Genomic DNA, 10,727 nt, shown 5'->3' with positions numbered 1-10,727 from the left:
GGCGGGCCCCGTGAGCCGCCAGACACGCCCCCTCTTCCCACCCTGAAAGCGCAAAGCTGACGCAAGCTCCCACTTCCTGTAAGGCCTACTGTAAACGCTGTCGTCATGCTCCTGGCCAATCCGAGGGAGCGCAGGGCCGCCCGGACACACCCCTCTGCCCGGTCGGCCTCTCGTTGCAGCCGCGCGCTCATGCGCCTTTTTCACGAGACTCGCGGTGAGCGCCCTCTCCACCTCCCGCGCTGGAACTCCTCCCCGGATTCGCCAACCGACCCCGTTCTCTTGGCTGCTGTTTGTGGTCGCGAGGCTCGGCGCGAGAATCCAGCCCAGGGGTGGGAGGAAGCTCGAGTTTCTGGGTGTTAATTACGTAACTGTCCAAACCCGTGAGTGCCGAGCCGGACCGCCCTCGCTCCTGGCTGCGAAGTCCGGCCTTCCGAGTCTCGCTGTTTAATGATTGTCTAACACAGGCCCCGCGCTTACCCAGGAGGTTGTTGCGAGGGTAACGTGAGGTCACGTCCTTAGGGAAGAGACTCCGTTCTATTAGCCTGCCTTTTTGTGTGGCCAACATTTTAATTGGTGTTCGTGGATAGTGTGGGTTTCCCATAGTCCAGACAAACCTGACGACTTTGCTTTAATTTACCCATTTCAGGAATCAAGTCATCAAATCCTGACGTCCTTTTCTCCTCCCCTTTGTTCCCAGGTCCTCATTCAACCATTGTACGTTTTCTATAAACCGACTATCAGTACTGCCTACTGAATACAGTTGTGAGGAGTCCGTGAGAAGGTTGATTGAATATAGCCAACAGATGCTGGGCACATGTCACAGAAAAGAAAAAGCAGGGTAATGAGGTGGAGAGGGGTCAGGTAGGGTGCTAATCTGTGTGGGGTGGTCAGGTGGGCCTCTGAGGAGGTGATATTGAGCAAAGGCCTAAATGAAGTGAGGGACTGTATAAGTATTTGGGGAGAAAAGAACTTCTGGTGGAATACCAAGTGCAAAGGCCCCAAATAGAAACAGTATTACCCTGTTTTATGAAGAGCGCGGTGTTTGAATCATAGGAGGAGAGAGGTAGGAAGTGAGGTCAGAGGTAGTGAGGGCTATATCGTAGGGCCTGGGAGGCCATGGTACCAACTTTGGATTTTATTCTAAGTGTGAAGGGAAGTCATGCAAGTTTAGAGGTCAGAATAGTGACTTGATCTAATTTACATTAACAAATATTCCAGCTGCTGTGTGTATGTATGATTATTTGGGGGGGATGATATAAATATTGATATAGGCAATTTGTTATTTTTTTTCTATGCTTGCATTGTTCATTGCAGTCATGCTTTAGGGAGTGAGTTGAAATCACCAGCTACAAAGTTTGTCAAACACTTTTCAATATAACACAGGATGTACGTGTTGATCGTGGCGGTTCCATAGCTGCATGCAAACAATTCTATATTAGATCACCTTCAAGTACAGAATGCGTGCTCTTCTTAAGTATTTCCTTAATGTCTTCCTTAAAACACATTTTTATCATATTACTTCCCTGCTCAAAAACCACTTGTCTAGAAAATATAAGCATTACACTGCCGCCACCTACTAAGTTCTATTTCAAACTATTGGTATTGTTAACTAGAAGGCCTATTAAACCTAATTTTTCTGTACAGTACATGATATGCTTATGTACTTAATATAAGGCCTTTTAAATTTGTCAAACATTTTCTCATTCAACTCTTCCAAGACATATGAAAATACCTACTGAATTGGGTCACCTAACTGAATATAGTTTCCAATAAAAAAGGTTTTTTAAGGCAAACGAAACAATCTTTGTAACAGGTGACAGTGCATGGTACTCATTTGACTTCTCAGCAAAGGAAATAATGTCATAAGCTTAAAGGTGATCATAAACTTTGGCTCAGTTTCAGTAGATGACAGTGCTTCCATAAATTGGGGGTTAAAAGATCTATCAAACTGGAAAGATTGGTAGTAAATGAAAACTCAGCAGAGATCTGTGAGAGGCAGTCTCTTAGAGACCAAACCAACGATGCTATCAAGAATATATTTGACAGGGGCGCCTGGGTGGCTCAGTCGGTTAAGCCTCTGCCTTCAGCTCAGGTCGTGATCCCAGGGTCCTGGGATCGAGCCCCACATCGGGCTCTCTGCTCCACAGGGAGCCTGCCTCCACTTCTCTCTCTGCCTGCCTCTCTGCCTACTTGTGATCTGTCTGTCAAATAAATAAATAAAATCTTTAAAAAAAAAGAATATATTTGACAGAATACTATATGTTAAATATTCTTGCCAAAATAATTGAATCTGAATCTGGTCAAGCTTTTAGATAAGCCAGTTTAAACAGGGGATAGAAGAACAAGGTAAATGACACCAAGAAGATTCAATCTCCCAAATAATATTGGAAATTTTATAGGATGAGTGACCCAATTTCTTCAACAAATGTCAGATACCAAAGGAGGAATGATGGGGCACCTGGGTAGCTTAGTTGATTGATTATCTGACTCTTGATTTTGGTTCAGGTCATAGTCTTGAGGTCATGGAATCAAACCCCGCATTGGGCTATTGTGGACTGAGCAGGAGTCTGCTTGGGATTTTTTCTCTCTCTCTCTATCCCTCTTCCTCACCCCTACTCATGCTCTCTCTCTAAAAAAAAAAAAAAAAAGAAAGAAAAGAAAAGAAAAGGAGAAAGGAGGCAGGGCACTGTGGTAGATTTATTTTTTAAATTTTTTTAAGAGAGGGAGAAGGGGAGAGGCAGAAGGAGAAAGGGAATCTTAAGCAGACTCCACTCCCAGCTCAGAACCCCACATGGGCTCACGGTCCTGAAATCATGACCTGAGCTGAAACCAAGAGTCTCAGAGGCTTAACAGACTGAGCCACCCAAGTGCCCCCCTTCTTTTTTCCTTTCAGTGTTACCCTAACACAATGTTACATTAGTTTCAGGTGCACAGCAGTGATTGGATAAGTTTATACATTATGCTGTGTTTACCATAAGTATAGCTACCATCTATACTGATTAGGTTTAAAAGATTTAAGAGGCATTTTTAAAATTTTGTTTTGAACAAACTAAATATAAAAAGATATATACAAGACTAAGAAATTCAAGTGAAATCTCTACTTAAAGATTTATACTGAAGCTTTTACAAGTGAAATAAGATGTCTGTGATATGCTTTAAAATAATCCAATGGAGGGTGTAGAAATAGAGTGGATAAAACAAAATTGATCGTTTGTTGATAATTATTGATCTGGATGATGGGTGAATGGCGAGTTTATAATAATATATCTAATTTTAATGTATGTTTGAGACATTTTGTTATATATATATGTATATGTATAATATTTAATATAAGAATGTTGTTAAACAGGGATTGCAGAACCATGGTGATGAAAAGTGGATACTGATATAAGAAAGTAGTAGGTATCACCGCATGTCCCAAGGACCATTGGTAGGTTTGATGATTTGCTGAGAAGACTCAAGGGACTCAACATATAGTTGTACTGACAGCTATAATTTATTACAGCAAAAGGATATTAAGCAAAATGAGTAAAGGGAAAAGGAGCATGTGGGATATCTGGGGGAACTGGGTAAAACTTCCAAGGGTCCTTTACCTGTGAAATAAAATCAAACAGGACATGCTTAATTCTTCTGACAATTCTCACCACGTGTGAAATGCCACCAACCAGATAAGCTCATTAGAGACTCAGTGTCCAGGGTTTTTATTGAGGGCTGATCATATAAGCATTCTCTGTCATGTACTCAAATTCCAGACTCCACAAGGAAAATTGATGCTCAGCATAAACCGTATTGCTTGTACAGTTTAAGAACAGCAAGTCTTATCAGTTCTGGGAATGGTGAAAACTTACCCGAAATACAGATCTCCAAATGCCAGCCAAAGGCCAACCTTGTAAGCAAGACTTTCAAAGAATAGCAGTCAGGCCTGACTTTTCTGCACACTCCCCTCCTGCTAAGGGAACAAGGAGGAATTTGGGGTTATCAGAACTTAGAAACTTAGTCCCAAAATGCTGCGACCTAGATCTCTGAGTGGAGGCCACTGCTTGGCTGGTACCAGTGCCTAAGAAGCATAGAGGTAACACATCCCTACTCTCAAGCCCCACAGAGCTGGGTTTTAGGTAGCCGAGGAGGAAATGTGGGTTGATATGTGTATATCTGAGGGGTGCAATGAAGCCCTTTTGATCCAGTCCTTCACACACTATGAACATAGGAAACAGGTTTAAAAAAATAAGTAACTTGCACAAACTAGAAAGCAGCACAGCCAGCAAGGGAACACTTGTCTTCTGACCTTGCATCAGAATGCTGCTTTGTACTCTATGACTTCTTGAAAGACGAAGCAGCAACTTTGGAATACTAAACTATTAGAACTCTTTTTTTTTTTTAAACAGCTCAATTAGAGCCAGTCAGAACTCAAAACTTGAGATAGTGATTCAAACCAGAAATGTGAACAAGAGAAAAAAGGACAATTGACTACCCAGGAAAGGCCCACAAAGGATAACAATATAGTTTAGGGGCTCTTCTCAGCTTTCCAGATTCAGACATTTTTAGTTCAGGACATTCAGAATCTATCAGGAAAATGGGTCTCCCTGGTAACATAACCAGCCTCTTATCCAATCCTAGAATTCCTCTTTTGCAACTCCCTGCCACACACTGTGGCATCTAGTCACAGAATTTCTTCTACAGACACTGTAGTGTTTGTTGCCTAAACTGTCCTATTTTCCTATAGGGTCCTCTTTCCTATTCCCATTGTCTTTCTCCTCTACTCCCTTTCACCTGGCTAATTCCTCCTTCATCCTATGAAACTGATCCAATGTTACCCCACCCAAAAAATCTTACCCTGGGAATTATATATAGCTATAGATAGCATGGTTTGATATTTCTGTACAGTCCTAAAATCCCACAAATATATTTATTCTAACCACCTCGTATTATAATTGTTTCTATGTGTCTTCCTCTCAGCACTGGACTGCTAAAGAAGCTGAAATACTAGGATTTCGGTGGTATTTCTATAATATGTGAAAACAATAGGCAAGATATTTTACATTAAGATTATTATTTTAAAAATCCGAGACATAGTTTCTATTCTCCTGTCTTCTCCTTTTGGTGTGCAATATTATTTCTTTAGTCAGTTTGCATATGGTATGAGTTTCAGATCTTTCAGCTCTTGTGTCCTCCACAAGCAGCACATTTTGTTGAGACTGCTGTTAAAGGTGCTTTTGTTACATTAGCAAATTCTGTTGGCAACTGGGATGTGGTCGGTTTAGACCAGAACACCTGACCTCACTAGGCGCTATCAGCTACTCAATTCATTTCCAGTTAAGCCTATTTCCTTATATTTTTTCCTTTTACTTTTGGGATTATTTTTCTTAACAGAAAAGAAAGAAACACATGAATTGGAGAGTGCACTTTGTCTTCTGTTATATTGAGCCGTCTACCTCAGGTAACAAAACCAGTTTCATTATTCTTGTTTCAAATGAAAGCTTTTGTATTTTCCTTAGCATTTTGTCTTAAGTGTCAGCTCATTGAGATTTTAGCCTTTCTGAGATATTTTTACAGGTTTTTACCACTTTAAAATTTCTTTTACTTTTTTTTTTCCACTCAAGAAATCTCATACTCTTTTTATGAGTTATTAAGTTTACAACATGCTAAACATTTTACCCAAATGTGGGAAAATGGTCTGGAGATTCAAAGCACAATAAAATAGTTATATGAAAAGAAAAAAAACAAAAATAGCTAGTCAAAGTTATTGTAGCTGGCAGTACTTAAAATTGGTAATTTGTATTTTTAATTTATTTTTTAAAGATTTTTTTTAAAATAGAGAGAGCAAACTACAAATATTCAGGGCACCTGGGTGGCTCAGTTGGTTCAGTGTCTGCCTTTGCCTCAGGTCACGATACCAGGGTCCTGGGATCGAGTCCCTCATTGGGCTCCCTGCTCAGGTGGCAGCCTCTTCTCCCTCTCCCACTCCCCCTGCTTGTGTTCTCTCTCTCACTGTCTCTCTCTCTTTCTGTCAAATAAATGAAATCTTTCTTAAAAAATGCATGTTACTGAGTTCTGTATGATTGTCCATCTCTATATTACTGAATCTTAGAGAACTCCAATTTCTGGCTGAGTATGCCTTCATTTTTGTTTTTGTTTTTCTAGTAACAGATCTTCGTATCTTCTCACTTTTTCAAGCATATTCAAAAGACAAGAAAACCTATAAAAGAGGAATCTGAAGGGAAAAAAAAAAAGAGGAATCTGATGTTTAACTGAAGGGTGCTCAGGGCAAGATCAGTTTATCTCAAACCATCAGCACAGCCTTTATGATCTATTAACAAGATAGATATATGTAGATGCGATCGTCCTGCTGTAATAACGCCCTGCTGAAGTTCTTCGGGCATATTGCACATTCCCCAGCATCTTTACTCAGTACATCCTTAGATTATCAGTTCATTATGAAAGGATATCTCCGGAACACCCAGATGGAAGCAATGCACAGGGCAAGATATGCGGGAAGGGGAACCAGAGCTTCCATGCTCTCTGAGTGAGCCACTCTCCCTAGGAGCCACATGTTTACCAACCCAGAGGTTCCTGATTGATTGATTGATTGATTGATTTATGTAGGCCTTCTTTCATCTTTTGGCCTTTTTGTTAAAGTCCAGTTTTATCAGGAAGCTCCTTATTTATTCACATTAGCATCTTTATGCTTGAATTCTTTCCTCCTTTTTTGGAAGCAAAAATCTGTAATTTTTGCCAACACCCACCTTCTTAAACAGTCTTCGCTTTAGGAATCTCCGGTTTAATAATTAGAAAATATGTATATGGAATGTGCTTTGTGTATACATAACAATCAGTGAATATATAAAACACTCTTAATCTTTGAGCAATAAGACAGGTGAGGAAATGTTTTTACTTTTTGTATCTTTGAGGAGATACTTTTAAAAAATATTTTATTATTTGAGAGAGTGAGCTCGAGAGAGAGCACATGAGCAGAGGCAGAGGGAAAGGGAGAAGCAGACTCCCTTAATGAGCAGGGAGCCTGATGCAGGGCTTGATCCCAGGACCCTGGGATCATGACCTGAGCTGAAGTCAGATGCTTAACTGACTGAGCCACCCAGGTACCCTGGGAGAGGGAGGGGGAGGGAAGATAATTTTGAATAATTTGTAACATACTCTTTTTTTGGAAGCAAAACTACATTACCCTTGACATTGGATTTGTCAACAAAACATTGGATTTGTTTAATAGGACACCAAATGCACAAACAACAAAAGAAAGAAAAAAAATTGGACTTCATCAAAATTAAAAATTTTGTGCATCAAAGGATACTGTCAACTGAGTAAGAAGTCAACCCATCGTGAATTAGATAAACTCCTGTGTGTCTCCTTTACTACTCACACAAAACACTTCACTTCTGGTTACCAAATGTATGAAAATTTTTCCCACACCAAATAATTCTGGGCAATACCAGCTGGGTGTTATTACCATTTAACTCAGTTCCAACACTGTCTCTACCTGGAGATAGTGTCAGATCCTACGGGTTAAGGGCTTAGTCCCACAAGACTGTCCCCATCCCATTTCAGATGCCACTTGCAAGTAGTCCACCGCTGGGTTACCCACAACTTCTGCTTCATTTGGCTGGAAATCAGAGATCCTACAACCCTCCTGAGTTTGAGGCTTACCAGTTTATTAAAGGATATGATAAAGGATACGGAGAAGCTGCCAGATGAAGAGATATATAGGGCAAGGTGTAGGCGCGTCCCAAGTGCAGGAACTTCTGTCCTGTGGAATTGGGGTGTGTTACCTGCTCAGTGTGGATGTGTTCTCTAGCCTGGAAACTCTCTGAACCCTGTACTCTTGGGATTTGATGGAGTTTCCTCACACAGGAATGATCAATTATTAACTCCATTTCTGGCCCCTCTCCCTCTTTGGACAATTTGGAGTGCGGCTGAAAATTCCAAGCTTCTAATTATGGTTTGGTCTTTCTGGGGACCAGCCTCTATCTAGGAGCCCATCAGGGTCTCCTCACTGGAACAAAAGATGCTCATATTTCTTTTAATCACTTAGGAATCCTCAGGGGTTTTAGGAGCCATGTGTCAGGGACAGGATCAAAGACCAAATATTAGAACAAGAGATATTCCTAGTGTTTTTATCACTTAGGAATTTACAAGGATTTTAGGAGATCTGTGCTAAGAACTGGAGGCATAGACCAATGAGTACGTTTTCTATTATTTCACATACAGAATGGAAGAAGATATTTGCAAATAATATATCTGATAAGGAATTGAGATCCAAAATATATAAGATTTCCTAGAATTTAACAAGAAAAACAAAAACCATCTCAATTTAAGAATGGGCAAAGGGGGGATGCCCGGCTGGCTCAGTCCATAGAACATGTCAGTCTTTATCTCCAGGCATGAGTTTGGGCCCCACACTGAGCGTAGAGATTACTTTAAAAAAATAAACATTAGAAAATGTTTATTGGATAGACATTTCTCTAAAAGATGTACAAATGACCAAGAGGTATATGAAGAGGTGCTCAAAGTCCTTAGCCAATAGGGAAATGCAAATCAAAATTACAATGAAATACCACTTCATACCTCCTAGGATGGCTATGAAAAGTGATACACAGAACATAAGTGTTGATGAGGATGTGGAGAAATTGGATTCCTCATACATTGCTAATGGGAATGTAAAATGGTTTAGCTTCTGTGGAAAACAGTTTGGTGGTTCCTCAAAAAGCTAAACATAGAATTATCGTATTACTCAGCAATCCCACTCCTAGGTATAGATATACCCAAAAGAATTATTTATGAGACTGATGTGCTGTCTGCTGCGCTAAGAAGGCACTCCAAAAGAATTATTTAATGCAAAGACTCAAACATATTTATAAGCCTGTGTTCACTACAGCATTATTCACAATATCCAATTGGTGGAAATGACCTAAGTGTTCATAGGTGGATGAGTAGATAAACAAAATGTGGTATATACACACACCGCAAAATTACTCAGCCTTAAACAGGAATGAAGTTCTGGTATATGCTACAACCCGGATGGACCTTGAACGTGTTAGGCCAAGTGAAATAAGCCAGACACAAAAGGACAAATATTGTATAATTCCACTTATATGAAATGTCTTGAAAAGGCCAATTCATAGACACAGAAAGAAGGTTAGGTATTACCAGGAGCTGGAGAGAAGGGGAAGTTGCTGCTTAATGCTTACAGAGTTTCTGTTTGAGGTGATAAAAAAAAGTCTGGATAAAGATAGTGGTCAAAGTTGCACAAAAGTTTGTCCTTAGTGCCCCTGAACTGCACACATTACAATGGTTAAAATGGTGTATTGTTCTACATATTTTACTACCAACTTAAATAAATAAAAGAATGCCTGCCAGATATGGCCCATGGGCCAGAGTTTGCTGTTCCTTTTTTTTTTTTTTTTAAGATTTTATCCATTTTTTGACACAGAGAGAGAGATCACAAGCAGGTAGAGAGACAGGCAGAGGTGGGGGGTGGGGGAGGGAAGCAGGCTCCCCACTGAGCAGAGAGCCCAATGCAGGGCTTGATCCCAGGACCCTGAGATCATGACCTGAGCCGAAGGCAGAGGCTTAACCCACTGAGCCACCCAAGCGCCCCAAGTTTGCTTTTCCTTCTATAGGACATCATGATCTTAGTGCCCCACTTAATCCTTTCTTACTCACCTGAGGATCCGTAGGACCATTTATGTTGACAGTCTAATAGCAAGATATCCCTACTTACTACCCTTGCTCACTGTCTGAGTTAAAAGCCTGTCTAGGAATCATCCTCTCCTATATCCTCGTTATACACCTCAGTGTTCCTTCTCAGCTGATTTTCCCTCTTAAATCTTTCGTTTAAGCCTTCTGGAACCTGTAATCTGTGATTCATAAGCTTCCTCTCTCAATACATCTTTTAATATAAGTACCTTTTTTCACTTCTTTTATATTTCAGTTATGGTATTTTATTAATATTTTTCAAAATTATCCGTGTGACCAGGACATATTGGCTATGATTTTTTTTTTTTTTTAATTTCAGGAGAGTATAGGAGGTGTTGTCTAGGGTTGAGAACAATAGAATTAACTGCATCTTGGCTTCCCCTTGAAGCTTTCCTGTACTTTCCCTCTCATATGGAGGCTGCTTATTTTTTTCTCACATAGGCACATTTTATCTAAAAGTGGGGGTGGGTGACAAGTGTTGAACACTTGGCTACATTTATTTCTTTTTCTGATCATTGGTATACTGGAGATCTGTCTCTCTTCTCCCAGAATTCAGATGTAGATAAGAAAAGAGGCTTTGACTGTGGCTCAGGTCATGATCCCAGAGTCCTGCATCTGCATCTGGCTCTCTGCTCAGCAGGGAGCCTGTTTCCGCCTCTCTCTGCCTGCCTCTCTGCCTACTTGTGATCTCTGTCTGTCAAATAAATAAATAAAATCTTCAAAAATAAATAAGTTGAAAAAAAGAAAAGAGGCTTGGATATGCAGTGTTTCTCAATGAATGGTAGTAGGCCATCTGGAAAGAATTATCAGCTCTTCAGCTCCACCTGAAATCTGCTACATCACTCTGAAGTTTGGGTTCACAACCAATACTTTCCAAGCTTCTCGGCACAGGGGCGGGGCCTGGGGGGGGCAGGGGACTCCTGGGTGGCTCAGTTGGTTAAACATCTGCCTTGGGCTCAGGTCATGATCTCAAGGAGGTCCTAGGATTGAGCCCCACATCAGGCTTCCTGTTCAGCAGG

General features: G+C 40.6%; 1 protein-coding gene across 1 annotated transcript in view; it reads left to right on the top strand.

Annotated features, from left to right (window-relative positions):
* The first annotated feature begins 5,416 nt into the window (after positions 1-5,416).
* Positions 5,417-10,727, top strand: part of LOC111145177 (splicing factor 3b subunit 1) — a 55,883-nt gene continuing 50,572 nt past the window's right edge. Inside the window, exon 1 of the mRNA XM_022500014.1 lies at positions 5,417-5,437. The gene's annotated coding sequence lies outside the window, so the exon portion shown is untranslated. The remainder of the gene's footprint in view (positions 5,438-10,727) is intronic.

The sequence above is a fragment of the Enhydra lutris genome, unplaced genomic scaffold (genome assembly GCF_002288905.1).
Source record: "Enhydra lutris kenyoni isolate GAN:26980312 unplaced genomic scaffold, ASM228890v2 scaffoldscaffold1, whole genome shotgun sequence".
Classification (NCBI taxonomy): domain Eukaryota; kingdom Metazoa; phylum Chordata; class Mammalia; order Carnivora; family Mustelidae; genus Enhydra; species Enhydra lutris.
Note: the sequence above shows the minus strand (reverse complement) of the source record. Positions and strands in the feature narration are given on the sequence as shown.